The sequence below is a fragment of the Schistocerca americana genome, chromosome 5, assembly GCF_021461395.2.
Source record: "Schistocerca americana isolate TAMUIC-IGC-003095 chromosome 5, iqSchAmer2.1, whole genome shotgun sequence".
NCBI lineage: Eukaryota > Metazoa > Arthropoda > Insecta > Orthoptera > Acrididae > Schistocerca > Schistocerca americana.
This window is the reverse complement of record NC_060123.1, coordinates 244,676,865-244,699,294: the sequence shown is the minus strand read 5'-3', so window position 1 is coordinate 244,699,294 and position 22,430 is coordinate 244,676,865. Positions and strand designations below refer to the sequence as shown.

General features: G+C 45.5%; 1 protein-coding gene across 4 annotated transcripts in view; it reads right to left on the bottom strand.

The window, feature by feature from the left end:
* Positions 1–22,430, bottom strand: part of LOC124615273 (transmembrane protein 268) — a 111,785-nt gene that overhangs the window by 18,760 nt on the left and 70,595 nt on the right. Inside the window, exon 8 of one of the 4 annotated variants that reach the window (XM_047143024.1) lies at positions 14,815–14,829. The exons of the other annotated variants lie outside the window; for them this stretch is intronic. The gene's annotated coding sequence lies outside the window, so the exon portion shown is untranslated. The remainder of the gene's footprint in view (positions 1–14,814; positions 14,830–22,430) is intronic. 4 annotated transcript variants of the gene reach the window in all.

The window sequence follows — 22,430 nt, the reverse complement described above, 5'->3', positions numbered from 1 at the left end:
AGTCAAGGCTGGATTGAACAAGGGCTCTGTAGAGCTGCAGCAGAGTAGAGCGATCTGCACCCCAGTTGGTGTTGCTCAGGCAGCTGAGGGCAATGAGGTGCTGCCAGCAGTTCTACTTAAGCTGACGAAGGTGAGGTAGCCAAGTCAATCGGGCATCGTAAACCAGTTCTAAGAATTACTATGTCTCCACTACAATGAATGGATCATCATTAAGGTAAAGTTCTATTTCTGGATGAACAGTGTGACGCCGACAGAAATGCATGACACACGACTTTGCGGCTGAAAACTGGAAGCCGTGGGCTGGAGCCCATGACTGCACCTAGTGAATGGCTCCATGTAGGCACCGCTCAGCAACACCAGTGCTGTAGGAGCCGTACAAAATGCAGAAGCTACCTCCATACGGAGAAGGTGAGACTGACAGCCCTACAGCTGCTGCTAGAGCGTTAATAGCCACAAAAAATAGAGACAATCAGTACCGAGCCCAGCAGAACGCCATTCTCCTCAATATGGGGGAAATTACGAGAGGCACCCACTTGGACACGGAAAGTATGGAGCGACAGGAAGTTTTGGATAAAAATCAGGAGCAGGACCTGGAGACCACATTCATACAATGCGACAAGGATATGATGTTGCCAGGTCATGTCGTATGCTTTATGGAAGTCAAAAAAGACTGCAATCAATGTTCGCATCTGGAAAAGGCTGTTCAGATGGCAGACTCAAGGGACACAAGAGTATCAGTGGTAGAGCGACCCTGGCGGAAACTGCCCTGACATGGAGCCAGTAGACCATGTGACTCCAGGACTCAACCCATTCGCTGACACACCATACGTTCCAGCAGCTTACAAAGACAGTTAGTGAAGCTGATGGGCTGGTAGCTATCCACATCAAGCAGGTTTTGACTGGGTTTGAGCACCGGAATGATGGTGCTCTCCTGCCATTGCGATGTCAAGACGCCATCGTACCAGATCCGGTTGGAGATGTCGCTTGTAATCAGATGGGAGATGTTTAATCATCTGACTGTGGCTCTGATCCGGCTTTGGAGCTGCGTCGGAGCAATGTGCAAGGGCACTGAGGAGGTCCCACTCTGTAAATGGGGCATTATAGGGTTCACTGTGGTGTTTAGTGAACAAGAGGACTTTCCTTTCCATCTGCCATATGAAGGTGCGAAAGGCTGGGTGGGTAGTTCTCCAACGCAGAGGCTCGAGCATAGTGCTCAGCAAAGTGCTTGGCAATCACGCTTGCGTGTGAAGATATTATGCCTGTTGGGGTCTGGTACCCACAAACATGTCTGATCTTCATCCAGACTAGGGAAGGTGACTTGTGGCACCCAATGGTCGACACATACCTCTCCCAACACTCCTGCTTCCGTCGTTTGATAAGTTGGCAAACACAGGCATAGAGCCGCTTAAAGGCCATTAGGTGCTCTAGGGAAGGGTGCCACTTATATCGCTGTAGAGCTCGCTGGCACTCTTTAATTGCCTCAGCGACTTCTGGTGACCACCAAGGGACTGTCTTTCGCCGGGGCACCCTAAAGAACGAGAGATTGCGTTTTCCACAGCAGAAACGATCGTCGTAGTGACCTGCTCAACGACGACATCAATGGCACCACGTGGAGCAGATTCAGCAGTGACAGCAGAGGTGAAGGCTTCCAAGTCTGCCTTTTTTGAAGCCCATCTGGGTAGGTGTCCACAGGCATGATGCCAGGGGAGTGACAGGAAGATGGGGAATGTGCCACACTGACATACATGGGTGCACCTGTATATAAGAGGCAGAGGAGTCATGACAGTAAATTTTCGACCTCCCTACCTTGGCCAGTAAGCATGGTGCCACCCCACAAGGGGTTATGCACATTAAAATCTCCTAAAAGTAGGAAAGGTTTAGAGAGTTGATCAATCAGTGCAGCCAATACGTTCAGGGGTACTGCACCATCTGGAGGAAGAATTACATTGCAGACAGTTATTTCCCGCATCGTCCTTATTCTGACAGCCACAGCTTCAAGAGGGGTTTGAAGGGGCACAGGTTCACTGTATACTGAGTTCAGGACATATACTATGCAAAATCCACCTGACCACTATTACAGTCACTACGGTTCCTGTAGTATCCCTTATAGCCATGGAGGGCAGGAATCCGCATTGCTGGGAACCATGTTTCCTGGAGGGCAATCCAGAAAGCAGGTGTAAAGCTTAACAGTTGCCGTAACTTAGCCAGGAGGTGGAAAAAACTGCTGCAGTTCCACTGGAGGATTACATGATCGTGAGACTGGGAAGGCATGAAACACTCAATGAGGCAGTCTACACCTCAGGGTCACCTGCTACCACCAGATGAGTACCTGTGTGATCGACATCGATTGTGTCTGATGGCCCAGCATGATCTAGGTCCTCAGCGGATGCCAGAATCTCCATCTCATCCTCAGACACACAGCTTGTAGGTAGTGGTGGTGTGGGTGCGCTACTGCACTGCCTTGGTTCTTGGTGGTCTTCCTATTTTTAGGTTTCTCTCTCTGCTCCTCAGGTTTGTCAGGCTGGGAGTGCTTCACTGATTCAGTCTCATGGACTGAGGAGGACTGTGAAGCCCTACCACTATCTACCTGTGGTTGCTTCAGCCACTGGCAGGTGTCAGCTTTGCCACTGGTAGGAACCTGGGAAGGGAGTGACCCAAGGGATCCCTTGCTGGTGAGAGGAGCCAAAGAATACTTACGTTTCTCCAGCTGAGAAGTGGGGATTGACGTCCCCAATGGTTGGAGTGGGGGGGGGGGGGGGGGGGTTGTTGCTCCTGAAGTAGGTTGTGCAGGAGCAACTGTGACGGAAGTGCCCCCCACCATCAAGGGGGTAGGTGAAGTCTGACGGCTCAGAGAGCCAACTGTATGCGGTGGAATGGAAGATGGTAGAATTGTTGTCATAGTGGCGATGTAGGTTGACATCATATGCTTAGGATGTAGCCTCTCATATTTTCTCTTAGCCTCAGTGTAGATCAGTCAGTCCAGGGTCTTGTATTCCATTAATTTTCTTTCCTTCTGAAGAATCCTACAGTCTGGCGAGTGGTGCTCTCTGCAGTTGACACAGATGGGAGGTGGGGCACAGGGAGTATTGGGATGTGAAGGACGTCCACAATCACGACAGGTGATGCTGGAAGTACAGTGGAAAAACAAATGGCTGAACTTCCAGCACTTACAGCACCACTTGGGGAGAGGGATATATAGCCTTACGTCACAGCGGTAGACCATCACCTTGACCTTCTCAGGTAATGCGTCACCCTCGAAGATCAAGATGACGGCACGGTGGCAACCTGATTATCCCTCAGATCCTGGTGGACGCGCCAGACGAAATGGACACCTCGCCACTCTAAATTGGCACGCAGTTCATCGTCAGACTGCAAAAGAAGGTCCCTGTGAAATATGATACCCTGGCCTGTATTTAAGCTCTTATGGGGCGTGATGAAGACAAAAACATCCCCCAGCTTGTCACAGGTGAGTAGTGCCTGTGACTGGGCAGAGGATGCTGTTTTGGTCAAGACTGACCCTGACCGCATTTTGGACAATCCCTCCACCTTCCCAAACTTCTCCTCTAAATGTTCCACAAAAAACTGAAGTTTCATTGACAAGAAAGAGTCCCCATCAACTCAAGTACATACAAGGTACTGGGGTGAATAAGCATCACTGCCATCCTTAGCCTGGTGTTCCTCCCTCGGTGTGGCCAGGAGAGGGAACGATTTGGGGTCGTATTTCTTAGCACTGAAGTTAGACCTTGACCGCTTAGAGACTGCTGGTGTTTGACCACCAGCAAGAGATGACATACTATGCTTTATGGTGTGTCATTCACCCTGATGCCACCCACTCCAACCAGGGGGCCTCCCCACAGGCACCACACAGCCGCAGCAAAGGCCACCTGGCAGGATGGCCATTGCCGGGAGTCCTGATGCCCCAGGATGACGGGCATCTACTCCTTGGCATATGTGGGGAGTTAATGGCGCAGGCATCAGCAGAGTGTGGTCACAGGGCTACAACCAACAGGGTACATGGCGGCCCCACCACAATGAACTGGCTACCGTGCTGGATATCAGATGCAAACAAGCTAAGAAGTCCATTATCGTCAACAGCACAGAAAGCGATACTGCACAGAGGATGGAGAAAAATGCACCTAGGATGGTGACCTCGCCCAGCAGCTGGAGAATGAGTGAAAGTGCAGATCCATGTCGACAAAAGATGCAAGAGGTCTCAGCGCATGATAGACACCATGCACCATATAAGGCGCCCTTGCCCAATTGGCTTGCTCTTCAGGAAAATATTGCAACATGGAGTCAAATCCTACAGGGGACCATCACATAAGGCCGAAGTGTGCGAGACTCTTACGACAGGCAGGAATACCTTGGGCGTATTCTAACCGCTGGTCCTGCAGGGGGGGGGGGGAGGAGGGGGAAAGATGATGGGGAAGGGTGAAGGGTAAAAGGGCGAAAGGGCGAAGGGTAAAAGGGCAAAAGGGCGAAGGGTAAAAGGGCAAAGGGTAAAAGGGCAAAAGGGCGAAGGGTAAAAGGGCAAAAGGGCGAAGGGTAAAGGGGCAAAAGGGCGAAGGGTAAAGGGGCAAAAGGGCGAAGGGTAAAGGGGCAAAAGGGCGAAGGGTAAAGGGGCAAAAGGGCGAAGGGTAAAGGGGCAAAAGGGCGAAGGGTAAAGGGGCAAAAGGGCGAAGGGCAAAGGGGCAAGGGTGAAGGGCAAAGGGGCAAGGGTGAAGGGCAAAGGGGCAAGGGTGAAGGGCAAAGGGGCAAGGGTGAAGGGCAAAGGGGCAAGGGTGAAGGGCAAAGGGGCAAGGGTGAAGGGCAAAGGGGCAAGGGTGAAGGGCAAAGGGGCAAGGGTGAAGGGCAAAGGGGCAAGGGTGAAGGGTAAAGGGGCAAGGGTGAAGGGTAAAAGGGCAAGGGTGAAGGGTAAAAGGGCAAGGGTGAAGGGAAAAAGGGCAAGGGTGAAGGGTAAAAGGGGAAAAGGGGAAGGGTAAAAGGGGAAAAGGGGAAGGGTAAAAGGGGAAAAGGGGAAGGGTAAAAGGGGAAGGGTAAAAGTGTAAAAAGGGGAAGGGTAAAAGTGTAAAAAGGGGAAGGGTAAAAGTGTAAAAAGGGGAAGGGTAAAAGTGTAAAAAGGGGAAGGGTAAAAGTGTAAAAAGGGGAACGGTAAAAGTGTAAAAAGGGGAAGGGTAAAAGTGTAAAAAGGGGAAGGGCAAAAGGTAAAGGGGGAAGGGCAAAAGGTAAAGGGGGAAGGGCAAAAGGTAAAGGGGGAAGGGTAAAAGGTAAAGGGGGTAGGGTAAAAGGTAAAGGGGGTAGGGTAAAAGGGGAAGAGTAAAAGGGGAAGGGTGAAAGCGGAAGGGTAAAAAGGAAAGGGGGAAGGAGGAGGGAAGGAGGGGGAAGGAGGAGGGTGAAAGGGGGAGGGGAAAGGAGGAGGGTGAAAGGGAGAGGGGAAAGGAGGAGGGTGAAAGGGGGAGGGGAAAGGAGGAGGGTGAAAGGGGGAGGGGGAAGGAGGAGGGTGAAAGGGGGCAGGGGGAAGGAGGAGGGTGAAAGGGGGCAGGGGGAAGGAGGAGGGTGAAAGGGGGCAGGGGGAAGGAGGAGGGTGAAAGGGGGCAGGGGGAAGGAGGAGGGTGAAAGGGGGCAGGGAAGGGGAGGGTGAAAGGGGGCAGGGAAGGGGAGGGTGAAAGGGGAAGGGGGAGGATGAAAGGGGAAGGGGGAGAGGGAGAGGAGGGGAAGGGGAGGGGGAAGGAGGAGGGGGAAGGAGGAGGGGGAAGGAGGAGGGGGAAGGAGGAGGGGGAAGGAGGAGGGGGAAGGAGGAGGGGGAAGGAGGAGGGGGAAGGAGGAGGGGGAAGGAGGAGGGGGAAGGAGGAGGGGGAAGGAGGAGGGGGAAGGAGGAGGGGGAAGGAGGAGGGGGAAGGAGGAGGGGGAAGGAGGAGGGGGAAGGAGGAGGGGGAAGGAGGAGGGGGAAGGAGGAGGGGGAAGGAGGAGGGGGAAGGAGGAGGGGGAAGGAGGAGGGGGAAATGGGGAGGGGGAAGGAGTAGGGTAAAGGAGGGAGGGGGAAGGAGTAGGGTAAAAGGGGGAGGGGGAAGGAGTAGGGTAAAAGGGGGAGGGGGAAGGAGTAGGGTAAAAGGGGGAGGGGGAAGGAGTAGGGTAAAAGGGGGAGGGGGAAGGAGTAGGGTAAAAGGGGGAGGGGGAAGGAGTAGGGTAAAAGGGGGAGGGGGAAGGAGTAGGGTAAAAGGGGGAGGGGGAAGGAGTAGGGTAAAAGGGGGAGGGGGAAGGAGTAGGGTAAAAGGGGGAGGGGGAAGGAGTAGGGTAAAAGGGGGAGGGGGAAGGAGTAGGGTAAAAGGGGGAGGGGGAAGGAGTAGGGTAAAAGGGGGAGGGGGAAGGAGTAGGGTAAAAGGGGGAGGGGGAAGGAGTAGGGTAAAAGGGGGAGGGGGAAGGAGTAGGGTAAAAGGGGGAGGGGGAAGGAGTAGGGTAAAAGGGGGAGGGGGAAGGAGTAGGGTAAAAGGGGGTGGGGGAAGGAGGGAGGGTTGCCCCACCAACCCCATAGGCAGTCAGTCAATGAGGCCAAAAAGCCCTATCTTGCAGAGATGAATAGAAACCACCTCCGCAGGCAAAATGTAACACCAGGTCAGCCTAGTTGGCATTGTTTGCTAGCAACAGATAGGACGTTTCAGCAAGATTAAGTTGCCATCTCAAAGCAGCCTAATTAGAGCAGTCTATGAGTAAACAGGCCATCGTCAGGTGGGCTCCGCGTTGGCAGTGAGGGGTCCTCACATCTGCGTATGTGGCCATGGATCAGCCAACTGAGACCAATGTGGAGACTACAGAGAAAGATGGATTCTCTGCGAGAAACTAGCAGGGAAGACTGGCTCATTGTCATGGTAACCTTAATTGTTCTCAGTTTCTTTGGGGAGATCAGGGCAGACTATTCTGAGTTCCAGACTTCCAGCAATTGATGGCACATAAATGACTGAAGGTCTGGTACTGGGACCTCCTTTTCTAGAATCAGCATCCTGGTGGACAGCTTGGCCACCTCGTCAGCTTGTTCACTTTCTGAAATCCCAACATGACTGTTGGTTCAAATGAAAACTACTAGCCACTAAGCCTGATGGAGGTCCAAGAAAAATCCTGGATAGCCGTAACCAGTGGATAAGGAGAGTAGCACTGGTCTATAGGATGAAGGCTGCTAAGTGAGTTACCACAGAGTAGGATACTCTTGCCAGTGCAAGAACAAACATGGGTGCAGGCTAACTTAACGGCACTGCAGACATTTGGCAGAGTATGGAGTTCACTACATTCTGCATGCAAGGCCTGTTCGTTCCTCAACCGTTGAGCCATTGGTGAATACTGTTTCCAAACCTGGCTACTTCTCAAGGACAGCCAAGAACGTATAGTGAAAAATTGTGGGGTCAATGGCATCTTTTGGACCAAAGGAGACTTTGAGGCATATCTGAGGTCAGGGCACAAGCTATGGGGGCAGATGCAATATCTCCCTGACCAGTGATGACAGTGAAGGCTGTTGCAGTTCCAAACAGAGACGCTGGAGATGTTCGGCAATTGTAAACCCAGTTCTGGGTCACCATTATGGAAGGTGGAGCTCCCTTGCAGGGAAAAGGACATGGAAGTTGTGATGCTCAAGGAAGTTACAAATGTATACAGTATAATTCAGTAGCTTTTGTTGGCACATGATACGTAGCGGAGGGACTCCAGCCTTGACTAGCAGGCTGTTCATAGGGCTAGTTCGGAAGGCTCCCGTCACAAGTTCATCCCACAATGATGGCGTCTGGTATCTGCAATGCTCAGGGTGATGCTGAACCATATGCAAGACCCCCATAATCAAGATGGAACAGAATCAGGGCTTTGTAGGGCAGCTAAGGGTAGAGTGATCTGCAGCCCAGCTATTGTTACTGATGCAGTGTGGTGTTGCCAGTACTTTTGCTTAAGTTGGTGAAGGTAGCTAAGCCATATCAGTTGGGAATTGAAGACTAGTCCCACAAAGTGGTGTGTCTCAACTACAAGACGTAATTGATCAGCTACATAAAGCTCTGCGTGTGGGTGGGCAGTGCGACAGTGACAGAAGTGCATGACTCGAGACCTGGCAGGTGACAACCAAAAGCCACGGATGAGAGCCCATGACTGGGCCTTTCGCATAGTGCCCTGTAGGCGACACTCAGCAACAACCATACTAGAGGAGAAATATTAAAAGCAAAAATTGTCAGCATATAAGGAGGGCGATACCGAAGACCCCACAACCGCCACTAGACCATTGATGGCCACCAGAAAGAGAGAAACACTCAATAGAGAGCCCTGTGGAATCTCGTTCTCTTGGATGTGGGCGGCACTGACTGAAGCACCCACTTGACCCTGGAACATACAGTGCGACAGGAAGTTCTTGACAAATATTGGGAGTGGACCCCGGAGACCACACTCGTGGAACATAGTAAGGATTTGGTGATGCCATGTCATGTAATAAGCATTCTGTAGGTAAAAAAAGGCAGCAACGACAAGCTGATGATATGCAGAGGCAGTTCGGATGGTGGACTTCAGGTGAACCAAATTATCAGCAGCAGAACAGCCTTTGCAAAAACCGCCCTGAGATGCAGCCAAGGTCCTGAGACACAAGGAGCCAACACAGACATTTGCTCACAATGTGTTCGAGAAACTTACAGAGAACATTGGTAAGGGCCATAGCCTACAATGGAGTATCAAGAGGCACAAGGTCACTGTATATGTACAGCATGTACATACAAACCCAACCTGATACCATCTCATAGTTGGTGCAATTTTTAAAATAACCTTGGCAGCCAAGAAGGGCAGGGATCCTAGTTGCTGAAAACCACATTTCCTGGATGGCAATACAGAACGCAGGGTACGTCCTTAAAAGCTGCCAGAAGCTCACGTATGTGGTGGAAAAATCGGTTAAAATTCCACTTGAGGATAAGACTTTGAATACTGTGGGAGGATGATGCAACCATGGTGGGGGGGAGTGGGGGGGGGGGCATGTACTATTTGAGAGGTCAGGTCATTCACTGACATAGGTTGTGTGGCACATTGCCTGGGGAGCCCTGGTGCTGCAGATGCCACTGGGATCTCTACCTTGGGGACAGAGGGAGTACGTGCAGAGTCCTGTGGTGTGAGGGCCACCAGAGTTTCCTTCATCTCAGAGGACTTCTTTTTGTCCTTCTTGTCTCCTTCTCCTTAGAAGACTAGGGCTGAGAAGGTTTCCCTGAATTGGTTTCAGGTATAGAGGTGGAACAAGAAGTCCAATGGCCAGCAGCCAGCTGGTATCTGGCTGTGGACCAACAGGAACCATGGAAGGAAGAGTCCCAAGGGACCTCATCATAACTAGAGAAGGCAGAGGAGGATGCAGTGCCTCTGGCTGGCGGAAGTGGACCAGTGCCCCAGCACGTGGGGATCCAATGCTTCCCAATTGGGTGCTGTGGAAGCACCAGAAAGGCCCCCAACCACCTGGGGGACAGGTACTGGCAGGCAGCTCTGGCCCACTGTATAAGGTGTAACAGAGGTAGGCACCATCAACAGAGGAGGCAATGACATTGCAGCTGCAGCATAAAATTGCATCATTTGTCTGGGATTTAGACACTCATACCTTTTCCTGGCCTCTTGATATGAGAGCTTGTCCAGAGTCTTACAGTCTTGGATTTTCTTCTCAAGCTTAAAAATGAAGCAACCTGGTATGCAGGGAGAGTGGAGCTTGTAGCAGTTTACACAGTTGGGGAGAGGGGCACAAGAAACATTCACATGTAGCAGACATCCACAATCCCTGCAGACAGGGGTAGCAGTGCAAGATGAAGACATATGTCCGAACTTCATACAACAGAAACAACTCAAAGGAGGAGGAACATAGGGTTTCATGTCACACTGGAAGACTATCACCTCCATCTTCTCAGGCAACCTATCACCCTCAAAAGTTAAGATGAAAGCCGCAGTAGCAACTATGTTTTCCTTTGGTCCCCTATGGATATGATGGATGAAGTGCACATCCCATCACTCTATGTCGGAACACAGCTCACCATCTGACTGCAGAAGAAGATCACAGTGAAAGATGATGCCCTGGATCATACTGAGAATCTTGTGGGGAGTGACAGTCATGGGAATGTCACCCAACTTTTCACAAGAGAGCAGCACCTGTGACTGGGCAGGAGATGATGTTTTAATCACGAGGGAACTGCTCATCTTAGAGAGGGCTGCAACTTCCCGTATTTGTCTTGAATGTTTTCCGCAAAAATACAAGTTATATGGCCAAAATAGTGTCCCCTTCAGTACTGGCACAGACGAGGTATTGGGGCGAGGATTTTGCACCTTACTATTTAGTCCTGCATTCCTTCCACGACATGGCAAGGTAAGGCAAGGCAAGGCAACGCATTGGGGTCATACCTTGTTGCATCATATGAGGCCTTTCCATTTGAAGTGACTGCTCGGACTGTGTGACAACCAGCGGGAGAAAGTTTAAGTCACTTTCTGTGCAAACTATCTGCCGCGATGCCACCCACTCTGAATGGGGGCTCTCCCCATGGGTGCCAACCAGCCACAGCAATCCATTATCCATTGCTGGGAGTCCACATGCCCCAGTCATGATGGGCACATATGCCATGGCAGACATGGGGAGTGTGCAGTGCAGGCACCAACAGTGCCAATCCCCTTATTGGTCAGGAGGCTACCATCATGAAAGTACTTGACGACCTCCTCAACCCCCCACTCACAATGGGATGGCGACTGTGCTGGGTTTTGGGTGCACTATGACAACAGAAAGGAAGGATGCCATGGTGGAAGGGCACAGAGATGAAGCATACACCACAGACGGCAACCTTCCCTGCACGACATGCACTTCTGTATTATTTGGAGAAGAGAGCAGGTCAAACCCAATAATGGGGACCGTATAATCATTACTCGAAGGTGAAGATAGTGCTAGGAGTGAAACTAGAAATCACTATCAAAATTGTGATCCAAATATGTACCAATAGGACCACCCGGCAGAAAGTCAGAGGAGGTAAGAGATAGTCTAAATGTAGGTTTGCAGCACAAGTGCATCTTTGGGGCATCAGGAGTCCACTTCCTGGGTTACATCATCAATATAGCCACCACAGGAGTAGGCAGAAGTTATAACAAACTCCTACAACCTGTGAACTGTCCGTGAGTTGCAAGTTTCTCAGCATCACTAATTTCTATGGCTGTCTGTGCACTCTTGGCCGTCCCACTGAACTAACTTATGAAGCTCACCAAAACCAAGTAACAGACTGCCGTGAACAAGCAAAGCTGAGACAGCCTTCAGTAATGTGAATACTGCTGTTCCTAAGGCTGTGCTGTTAGCACACCCTAGTCCATGAGTGCCCCTTGCCCTAATAGTTGATGCATCTGTGACCACAATAGGTGCTGCATGTCAGCAACAAGTAGACCAACACTGGCAGCCATCAGCATTCTTCAGCCAGATGCTAACCCCATCACAGCAGAGCTGGTCAATGTACAATCACGAGTCATATGCGGCATAAACTTCATTCAGCCGAGGCTCAAAGGTCAACACTTTACACTCGTCACTGACCACAACCCACTGACTTATGCTTTCCATCAGAAACTGAACAAAGCCCACCCCTTAAACTATATACGACAACTCAAGACTCATAATCCGTGTCAACGGAGAACTGGATGTACCAGCCGACACCCTCTCTTGTGTAGAAGCCATTACATGTGAAGCTAATTACGAAGCACTCAGTTTGGCACAGTAATCCAACAACAACCTTCAAGATTTACTGGCACAGCCATTTTTAGTATGCAGCTCTGCCGTGTCCAAGTACCACTGTCAAATGAGATATTGTACTATGACGTCTCCACAATGAAGCCACGACCATTAGTGACTTAACTTCTGTCCCACAAATTTGGTTAAATTAACTTTGGTGTGACAAAACATCAACAAAGACTGCAAGATATTTGTGCAACAGAGTATGGCCTGTGAGTGGAATAAGATAACTCACCATGTCAGTGCAACCCTAACCAGCAATCTCACCATGAACATACAGACATCCTCAGACCTTTCCAACCGTCTGAAGGTTATTTACAGCCTAACTGCCATCTGCCACTTTAATCTTCGCCTGAAGTCTTTCAATAGTTGACATTACCACTGAAACAGTGACAACCACTTTCTTTCATGGATGGATTTCAGAGTTCTCCTTTGCATTACCACTGACCACGACATGCAGTTTGAATCCTACCTGTTTTAACACATTCGCTGCCCTGTTAGGAATGAAACACATCTGAACAATGGCTAATCACCCAGTAGTGAATGGTTTAGTTCAATGTCTTCATCAACAGTTAAATGCATCCCTTCAGCGACATAACTCGCAATGTTGGACAAACACTGTCGATCATCTTCTTGGGCCTCTGTGTGTCCATCAAGGATGATCTGAAATCTGCTAAAGCAGGTCTTGTCTATGGCCCACTGATCCAACTGCCCGGTGAGTGCTTTAGCACCAGGCTGGACACACTAATCGAGGCAACAGATTTTGGCAACAAACTACGCACACAGATCCGGCAGCTCCATCCTGTTGCATGAAGAGATCAACAAACGTGCTGCCCTTTCATCTTTGCTGAACTGTGCAAATGGTACCAAGTTTTTGTTCACCACTTTTCTGTCCACAAGCCTCTGCAGATGATAGACCATATCCAGTTCTCAGCAGAAATGGAAAAATGTTTAAGACTGAAGTCACAGGAAACCCAACGACAATCTCTGTTGATGACCTTAAACCTGCATTCAACACTGTGTACATTGGTATGAGCAAACTGCTTGACACACCAACCACAGACAAGTCAGAATCACCTGACACTCCACTGCCTGTCACAGACATGCCGTAATGGACACTGAATACCAACCCTGGTGGCTTGGCAGCATCAAAATCTCTTGTCACAGGATCTGGACATCACGTCCACTTCAGTCGAAGATATCATTAGCACTTAGGGGGCAGTGGTGTAGTGATCATGCATCACTGTGTGAAATATGCCCAGACACAAAATGTTTATGCAAAGCAACATTATTGCTAACGTTCCTTTATTCTTTGGCTTTTACAATTATTACCTGTATTGGTCTGCATTCTCAGACCATTTTTCGCTTTTGGACGCTGTGTTATTAAATGTTGCAATAAAGCAGATTTACTCCAAACTAACAAAGTAATCCACAGTTGACTGTGGCCCCTGCAAATGGGACACTGTCTTAATGTTCACTCGGATAAGAAATACAAAAAAGCTACTAAATTTGAATAAGAGGCTTTGAAACTTTATCTGTGATGGATGCCACCACTAAAATTGTGTGACATATCACATAGATTCTGTCATTTTTTATTTAAAAAGGCATATGGAGCCACTACTCTTAGAAGGGGGAATGATGCCAACTCTGAGAAAGAAAGCACATCATGGTAACAACTAATGAAATCATTAGCACAATTTTAAATATAATAAGTATGCAAAAATGGGTGACACACACATTTCACAACAGTAAACTATTCAGCTAAAGAATCTTACTTTTTACTACCTGCAGTAGGTAATTTGAATGCAGCTTTTTATTTTGAAAAGCTTGAGCAACAATAACTTGAGATAATCTTTGTTAATAGGATATGAGAGCAGATACATATTAGTAACGGAACTGTTTTCTTTTATCTCTGTGAAAGCAACCCTGTGTAAATATGCAGCGAGGCAATTAGAAGATCTGTCATTTTGATCCCAACAACATGGCTTTTTTAGCTCATATCAACAAGCTTTAATGTCCCTGCAACACATGATTGGCACTTCAGAATCTGAATAGCTGCAATGTCTTCCAGACCCAATGTATTTCTCATTTGCAACATCATTGTGTGTTTTTCCACCACCCTCACCACTTTCTATATCCAACATCAGGTTTTTTCCCTTTCTCCAGCTTGTTCTTTACTCTTGATGAAGTGTATTCCAGATATGAATCCTTTCTATCCTTTGGATTCACTTGCCCTCTTCCAAGAGATCAGAAAGAAGATATTCTTCTTTATGTAACTTATAAGTCTTTGCCTTTTGTTATAAATTTCCATAAATGAAATACATCAGGATAAACGTTAATCAAAGCCACAGCAGGGACACCTGTAGTTACTAACTACCAGCAGCAACCACCTGACGATATCGAGATGCTGCAATGATGAAATGTAGCATAATACAGTGGCAGACCTGAGAACTGAATATTCAGATTTAGAAAACCTCACTATCACCGAAAATCATCAAAAAACAAATGTCATTCATTTGCACTCCATAAAAAATGAGTAATTTGTTCAGAGCTTACCTGCACAGAAAAACAAATCTGATGCCAGGTGGTAACTAATATACAGATGTTTGTGAAAGTGTGGTTCACAACACTTTGCTTGATGACTTATATACAAATTAAGTGTTCATTCATCCTATTTTATAGATGAGTGATCATAGTATGTAAATCACTGTAAATTACAAGAAAATAGCACGGACAGGCTTTGGGCATATAAAAAACAAAGGCCAATAGCAATAAGTTACAAGTAACTAACATGAAGCAAACACATACACAAAATTGCCAGTCATAAATTATCACTTAATATGTGAGAAAAATGTGGAAATATTGAATGAAAGGTTGAAAAATGTTATTTTTCATTACTATATAAGGATTCCCATAATACTGAAAAATATAGTGCTCAAAATTTAAAAGATGTGTCAGCAAAAGGGGTACAGATGAAAGTTACTTTTGAGCTATTTCATACTTGGGGAGAAAGTATAAATTAAGTAAAGAATGCTCTGCAGAATATAAATAATTTAGGAGTAAAGGAGACCACTCACCAAATAGCAGAAGTGCTGAGTTGTTGACAGACATGCATAAGAGACAAAGGAAACTTGTTAGGTTTCTGAATAAATCCTTTGAGACACACACACACACACACACACACACACACACACACACACGCACGCACGCACACACGTGCGCAAGTGTGCACACTTGTGCCCCTGCATTGCATTTTGACAGGTGGACTACGGTGGTCTTGGGACGGGGTTATTTCAGATGGGGGTGTGTGGGGGGGGGGGGGGGTAGAAGGAGAGCGTGGTTGGGGGCAGAAAGACAGCTTAGAGATGGGTAGCTAATGGCTCAGAGAGATGCAGCAGGTTTGTTGGTTAGGAATGTAGTAGGGAGTATGAATGCGATACACAGTTACAGGAGCTGGTGAGGTGAGGTGCAGGATCAAAATGATGTGGACTGAGAGAGGGTGACAGGAATGGGAAACTGTTGGATAAAGGATGTGGGTACAGTGGGTTCATGGAGATTGAGACCAGGTGGGTTATGGGAGCGAAGAATGTGTTGCAAGGGTAACTTCCATCTGCGTAGTTGAGGAGTTAAGGACCCACACCGCACGAGTTGCTTAGTAGCCACTGACCACATGCACATTGTGCACAGCCGCATGTTGTGTCACTGGGGGATCAACTTTGTTCTTGGCTACAGTTTGGTGGTGCCATTCATTCTTGTGGACAGCTGGCTGGTTGTTATCAATAAAAAGGTATACAGTGATTGCAGCAGAGTTGTTATATCACGCAGATGCATTCACAAGTGGCTCTGCCTCTGACAGGGTAGGATATGCCAGTGACAGGACTACAGCAGATAGTGCTGGGTTGGTGGATTGGGCCAGTCTCACACTTTAGTCTTCTACAACCCACACAAACAACTAATTCCTTTTTAGGGAAGGTATATAAACAAATCCATGGCACAGCCATGAGCACCTGCATGGAACCTTCTATGCCAACCTTTTTTATGGGCAGTCAGGCTCGTTGATGATATCTTCATGACCTGAACTCGGGGCCAAAACACCTTAACCACCTCCTGAAGGCCTCATCCACAGCTCTGTCCACATCAAAACCTATAACTACCAACGATATCTGTGTTTTAGCAGCTGTCACACCAGCACATCAAAAAATCACTAATGTACAGCCCGGACATCTGTGGACAGCATACCTGCAGTAAAGAGAATTCCCTCTTGTCCAGTATGATGATGGTCACTCAGAGGCCTTCACAGTTGGGTACTACCTTCCAAGCATAGTCTGCACACAGATTTCCCATGCCATATCATAATACACCCCTAATCCACCCACCACATCCAAGAAACAACAAGAAAGGAGTGCCCCCTAGTCACTCAGTATCACCCTGGGCTGCAGCAACTGAACCATATACCTTGCCAGGGCTTTACTGTCATCATACCCAGAATCGAGGGACATCAAGTCCCAATCCCCCCAAAATGGTATTCCATTGCCCACCCAACTGATACAGCATCCTGATCCATCCTTATGCCGCACCCAATCCCAACCCCTTCCAGAGGGGTCATATCTGTATGGAAGACCCAAGTGTAAGACCTGCTCAATCCACCCCCGTACATCCTACTGCAGTCCTGTCACAGCCTTATTCTATCCCATCAGTGACAGGACCACCACTGAAAGCAGCCATGTCATATACCAACTACAGTGCAATCACTGCACCAAGCGCGGTGGCACAGTGGTTAGCCAGTAGACTCGCTTTCAGAAGGACAGTGGTTCAAATCTGTGTCTTGCCACCCAGTTTTAGATTTTGTGTGATTTCCCTAAATTTCTCCAGGCAAATGCTGGGATGGTTCCTTTGAGATGGCATGGCCGATTTTCTTCCCCATCCTTGACACAATCCAAGCTTGTGTTTGGTCTCTAATGACCTTGATGTCAAAGGAATGTTAAACACAATCTTCCTTCCCTGCAGTCACTGCAGAGCTTTTTATGTCAGTAGGATAACCAACCAGCTGTCCACCACAAAGAGCACAATACAGCAGATGTATGTTATTTGAAACGAAATTTCTTATGAATTTTTGGGGAGAAGCAGTCTCCACTGCAGTTTATCTCATTAGCAGATCACCGACAAAAGCTTTGAACAACATAACACCAGAGGAAGCTTTCTCAGGAAAGAAACCTGACCTCTGACATCTAAGATTATTTGGCAATAAGGAATTTGTCCACATACCATAAACCATTAGGCGTAAATTGGACAAGAAATGTGTTCAATGCATACACGTCGGATACTGTGAAGACAGCAAGGCATACCAATTGTTCCATCCAGTTCAACAAAGAATCATTAAATCCAGAGATGTGATACTTAGAGAAGAAATAATTCAAGAGAATAATAACAAGCCACGAACATGTGATCATTTGCTGGAACCAAATCAGATATCTATCCTGTTCACAAATAAGGAGGAGAACATTATGATTCAAGATGACAAGGGATAACAGATCAGATAACAGCATTTCAGCAGAAACAGGCTCAGTCAAAATAGAAGAAGAATCTGAACCACCTCAACAAGTGCTCAGATCATCTTCCAGAATACCCATACTGAAGAAGATGGATCATTATGTGACTCATTGTACTAAAGAAGATTCACAAGAATCAGAGCCATCAACTTTGGAAGAACCTTTGCAATCCAAGGATTCAGAGAAATAGTTTCAAGCAATAGAAGAAGAATTGAAGTCACATGCAGAAAATAAAACTTGGGAATCAGCTATCCTGCCTCAAGGTGAAAAGTGATTGATACTAGGTAGGTTTTTAAGATCAAAAGAGACTTACAAGGACAGATAATTTTCCATAAAGTTTGACTTGTAGTTAAGGGATGTTCACAAGTTAAAGGTTTAGACTATGAAGAAATGTACCAGTGATACGATACAATTCACTCAGATATTTGTTTAGTCTAGCTGCTAAACACAACTTGGACATTGATCATTATGATGTGGTGACAGCTTTTTGTAAGGTCATTTGAAAGAAGAAATTTATGTTAAAATTCCCACAGTTGACTATGTGACAAAAACAGTCAAATATGAAGGTATTAAAAAACTCAAGAAAGCAGTGTATGGACTTAAAAAGGGAAGTCTCTGTTAGAATATCAAACTGGACAAAGTTCTACTAAGTTTAAATTTCAGCAGATCCACCACTGATCCATGTGTTTATCACAGAAACCAAGGACGTAATATATTAATTGTAGCTGTTTATGTAGATGACATGATGATATTTTGTGACAATATGCAACAGAAAATTGCATTTAAAGAACAACTAATGGAACAACTTAAACTAAAGGACCTTGGGGAAGTATCCAATTGTCTAGGGAGCTGAGTGACAAGAGATCATAAGCTTGGACTTTTATGGTTGGATCAGACTCATTACACAAATTAGATTTTACAAAAGTATAACATGGAAGACTGTAATCCAGTATGAAGTCCGCTTGACAATAACCAAGTATTAACTCATGAAATGGGCCCAAAAACAAAGAGAGAAAGAGATGCCATGAAGAAAGTCCCATATAAAGAAGCCATAGGTAGCTTAATGTATGCACAACTAGGTGCTAGACCAGATCTAGTGTACGCAATTGGAGTTGTGAGTCGGTTTAATAACCACCCTGGAAAATCCCACTGGCAAGCAGTAAAACGAATCCTAGTAAGACTTCAATCTACTATTTTCCAAAGAAAATCATGACATCACAGGTTACACTGATGGTGACCGGGCTGGGGACATAAGAGATATAAAATCAACCACTGGTTTTTTATTTATGTCACAAGGTCCAGCAATCTCATGGCATAGTAAAAAACAACTAACAGTAGCTGTCTTGATGACTTCTGCATGTCAGGAAGCACTTTGGCTGCAACGTCAGCAAAGAGAGATACCCCCTTACCCAAAAGAGGGCCCGATAAGATTGTTTTGTGACAACAAAGGTGCAACTGATCTGTCAAAGACAAGTGAATACAAAAATCACAGTAAACACACTGACACCAGGCATCATTTCATCAGGGAAAAGATAGATACAGGAGAAATCACACTGGAGCAAATTTTCCCAGACGGAATGTTTGCAGATACGATAAAGCCACTGCCAAGAACCAGACATCAGCAACTAACACAAGAATTTGGACTCCGAGAATGAAGTACTGAGAGACATTGCTTCTAGTGGGGGTGTTGGAATTTAGAATTGATACCTCTGCTACATATTTAGCTTTGCGACAGTTGCTAATGACACTTTTATAGATGTTCCTATTAACATGGTTTTGTTTTGCCTACTCTTGTTACACTCATTCTGTGCATGTTAATAAAAGCATTTATGTTCACTTTCAAACCGTAACAGCGTGTTTATTTCAAGTTCAATAACAAAAGGTTATGGGCCCATGCACAGTCACCCAGCGGTTAATTTGAAGTGAATAAAAACTATGCTTTTTTCATCACAACAAGATGCAGACACAGAATGCCAATATCATGAGTTCAGTCAGTGCTAATTCTTTCCTGTCAACTGAAAAACTGAAAGGAAGAGAAAATTACAATACAGGGCAATTTAGAATTAAAACTTATTTACAGCATGAACAATTGTGGCAGTGGATAACGGGCGAGATCGAATATGAACTTATGACATGCACCGCAAGAGCCAAAAAAATCTTATCAGTTGACCCTGTTATTTATGTGCATCTGCAGAGCACATCATCTGCAAAAGAAGTGTGGAATAAATTAAAACAAACTTACGAGGATTCAGGACTTAATCGAAAAATAGGATTGTTGAGAACACTTTTAACAACACGATTAGAGAACTGTTTGTCAGCGAAAGAATGTGTGTCGAAAATAATTTCAACGTCAAATAAATTGAATGGTCTTAACTTTGAAGTGAAAGATGAATGGGTAGAATGTATCTTGTTACCTGGGCTGCCTAATGAGTACAAACCAATGATAATGGGTTTAGAGAACTTCAGCACACCGAATACGGATGATTCCATTAAAAACAAATTACTATTGGAAGTAAAGGATGAAGTTGTGGCAGCTCATATGTTAATGATGTGGCTCTCCAGGCGAATAAAAAAGACAAGCGAATCAGCTCACACCACAATCCCACAGGTCTGAGATGTTACAACTGCAACAAATATGGACACACAGTGAAAAATTGTCACAGTAAAAACAAGGCAAGCGAAAAATCGGTAATTAAAGAAACCTGACCTCTGACATCTAAGATTATTCAGCAGTAAGGCATTTGTCCACATACCATAAACCATTAGGCATAAATTGGACAAGAAATGTGTTCACTGGTTGTTCCATCCGGTTCAACAAAGAATCATTAAATCCAGAGATGTAATATTTAAAGAAGAAATAATTCAAGGGAATAATAAGCCAGGAACATGTGATCAATTGCTGGAACCAAATCATATTTCTATTCAGTTCACAAATGAGGAGGAGAACATTATGATTCAAGATGACTCAAGGGACAACAGATCGGATAACAGCATTGCAGCAAAATAGAAGAAGGCTCAGTCAAAATAGAAGAAGAATCTGAACCACCTCAACAAGTGCTCACATCATCTTCCAGAATACCCATACTGAAGAAGATGGATCATTATGTGACTCATTGTACTAAAGAAGATTCACAAGAATCAGAGCCATCAACTTTGGAAGGACCTTTGCAATCCAAGGATTCAGAGAAATAGTTTCAAGCAATAGAAGAAGAATTGAAGTCACATGCAGAAAATAAAACTTGGGAATCAGCTATCCTGCCTCAAGGTGAAAAAGTGATTGATACTAGGTAGGTTTTTAAGATCAAAAGAGACTTACAAGGACAGATAATTTTCCATAAAGTTTGACTCGTAGTTAAGGGATGTTCACAAGTTAAAGGTTTAGACTATGAAGAAATGTACCAGTGATACGATACAATTCACTCAGATATTTGTTTAGTCTAGCTGCTAAACACAACTTGGACATTGATCATTGTGATGTGGTGACAGCTTTTTGCAAGGTGATTTGAAAGAAGGTATTTATCTTAAAATTCCCACAGTTGACTATGTGACAAAAACAGTCAAATATGAAGGTATTAAAAGACTCAAGAAAGCAGTTTATGAACTTAAAAATGGGAGTCTCTGTTGGAATATCAAACTGGACAAAGTTCTACTAAGTTTAAATTTCAGCATGCCCACCACTGATCCATGTGTTTATCACAGAAACCAAGGACGTGATATATTAATTGTAGCTGTTTATGTAGATGATATGATTACATTTTGTGACAATATGTAACAGAAAATTGCATTTAAAGAACAACTAAAGGAACAACTTAAACTAAAGGACCTTGGAGAAGTATTCAATTGTCTAGGGATCCGAGTGACAAGAGGTCGTAAGCTTGGAATTTTATGGTTGGATCAGACTCATTATATAAATCAGATTTTATGGAAGTATAACATGGAAGATTGTAATCCAGTACGAACTCCGCTTGACAATTACTAAGTATTAACTTATGCAATGAGCCCAAAAACAGAGAGAGAAAGAGATGCCACGAAGAAAGCCCATATAAAGAAGCCGTAGGTAGCTTAATGTATGCATTGAACATGTTTCTTGTCCAACTTGCACCTAATGGTTTTTGGTATGTGGACAAATGCCTTATTGCCAAATAATCTTATATGTCGGAGGTCAGGTTTCTTTCATGAGAAAGATTCCTCTGGTGCTATGTTGTCCAAAGCTTTTGCTGGTGTTCTGTTAATTAGAAACTGCAGTGGATACTGCTTGTCCCCAAAAATCTGTGGCTAATTTCGCTTCAAATAACATACATCTTGCCTTTCCACAACTGTTCTATTGTACCTTTCTGCAACACCATTTTGTTCTGAAGTGTAGGGAACAGTGGTTTCATGTTTAACTCCTCCTTCCCTTAAAAATTTTGTCAGTCTTTCGTTTACATATTCTTTTCCATTATCAGTTTGCGCGATACAAAGCCTTTCTCCTGCCTGATTCTCTATGAACTTTTTAAAATTGCAAAGAATGTCAGGTACTTGGTATTTATTGCTGACAGTATACAAAAAAAATCTTTCTAGATAAATCACCAGTCAGAGTTAGAAAATATTTAGATCCACCAATCGAAGTGGTTTCCACTGGACCACACAAATCTGAATGCACTAACTCCAAAATTCTTTTAGCTCTAGAAATGGAGTGAGGAAAGGAAAATCTAGTTTGCTTACCTTCTATGCACGTAACACACGGAGTATCGGCGGCTCCTTTATATTTGATGCCATTAGCCAAACCCTTTCGTAACTCTTCCATTGCATTTGAGTGTAGGTGGCCTAATCATCTGTGCCATAGATTCGCATCAATAGACAAGGACGAATATTTTGTTTCTGCACTGCAATCACTTAGTTGGTCCAGCCTATACATTCAGTTGATTACCGATGCCGTAACTATCAATTTCTTCTCTGTATCTCGAATGCGACAGCCTCTATTGTCAAAAATGACTGAGTGACCCTATTGCACTATTTTTCTTATGGAAAGTAAATTTGTACTCAGCTGAGGAACTTAAAGTACATCCGTCACCTTAATATTTATTTTCTCTCGGCCTACCAGTTTTAATATGCATGCAGCCTGTCCCTTTAACAGTTAAATTTTCGCTGTTGGTCACGACCAC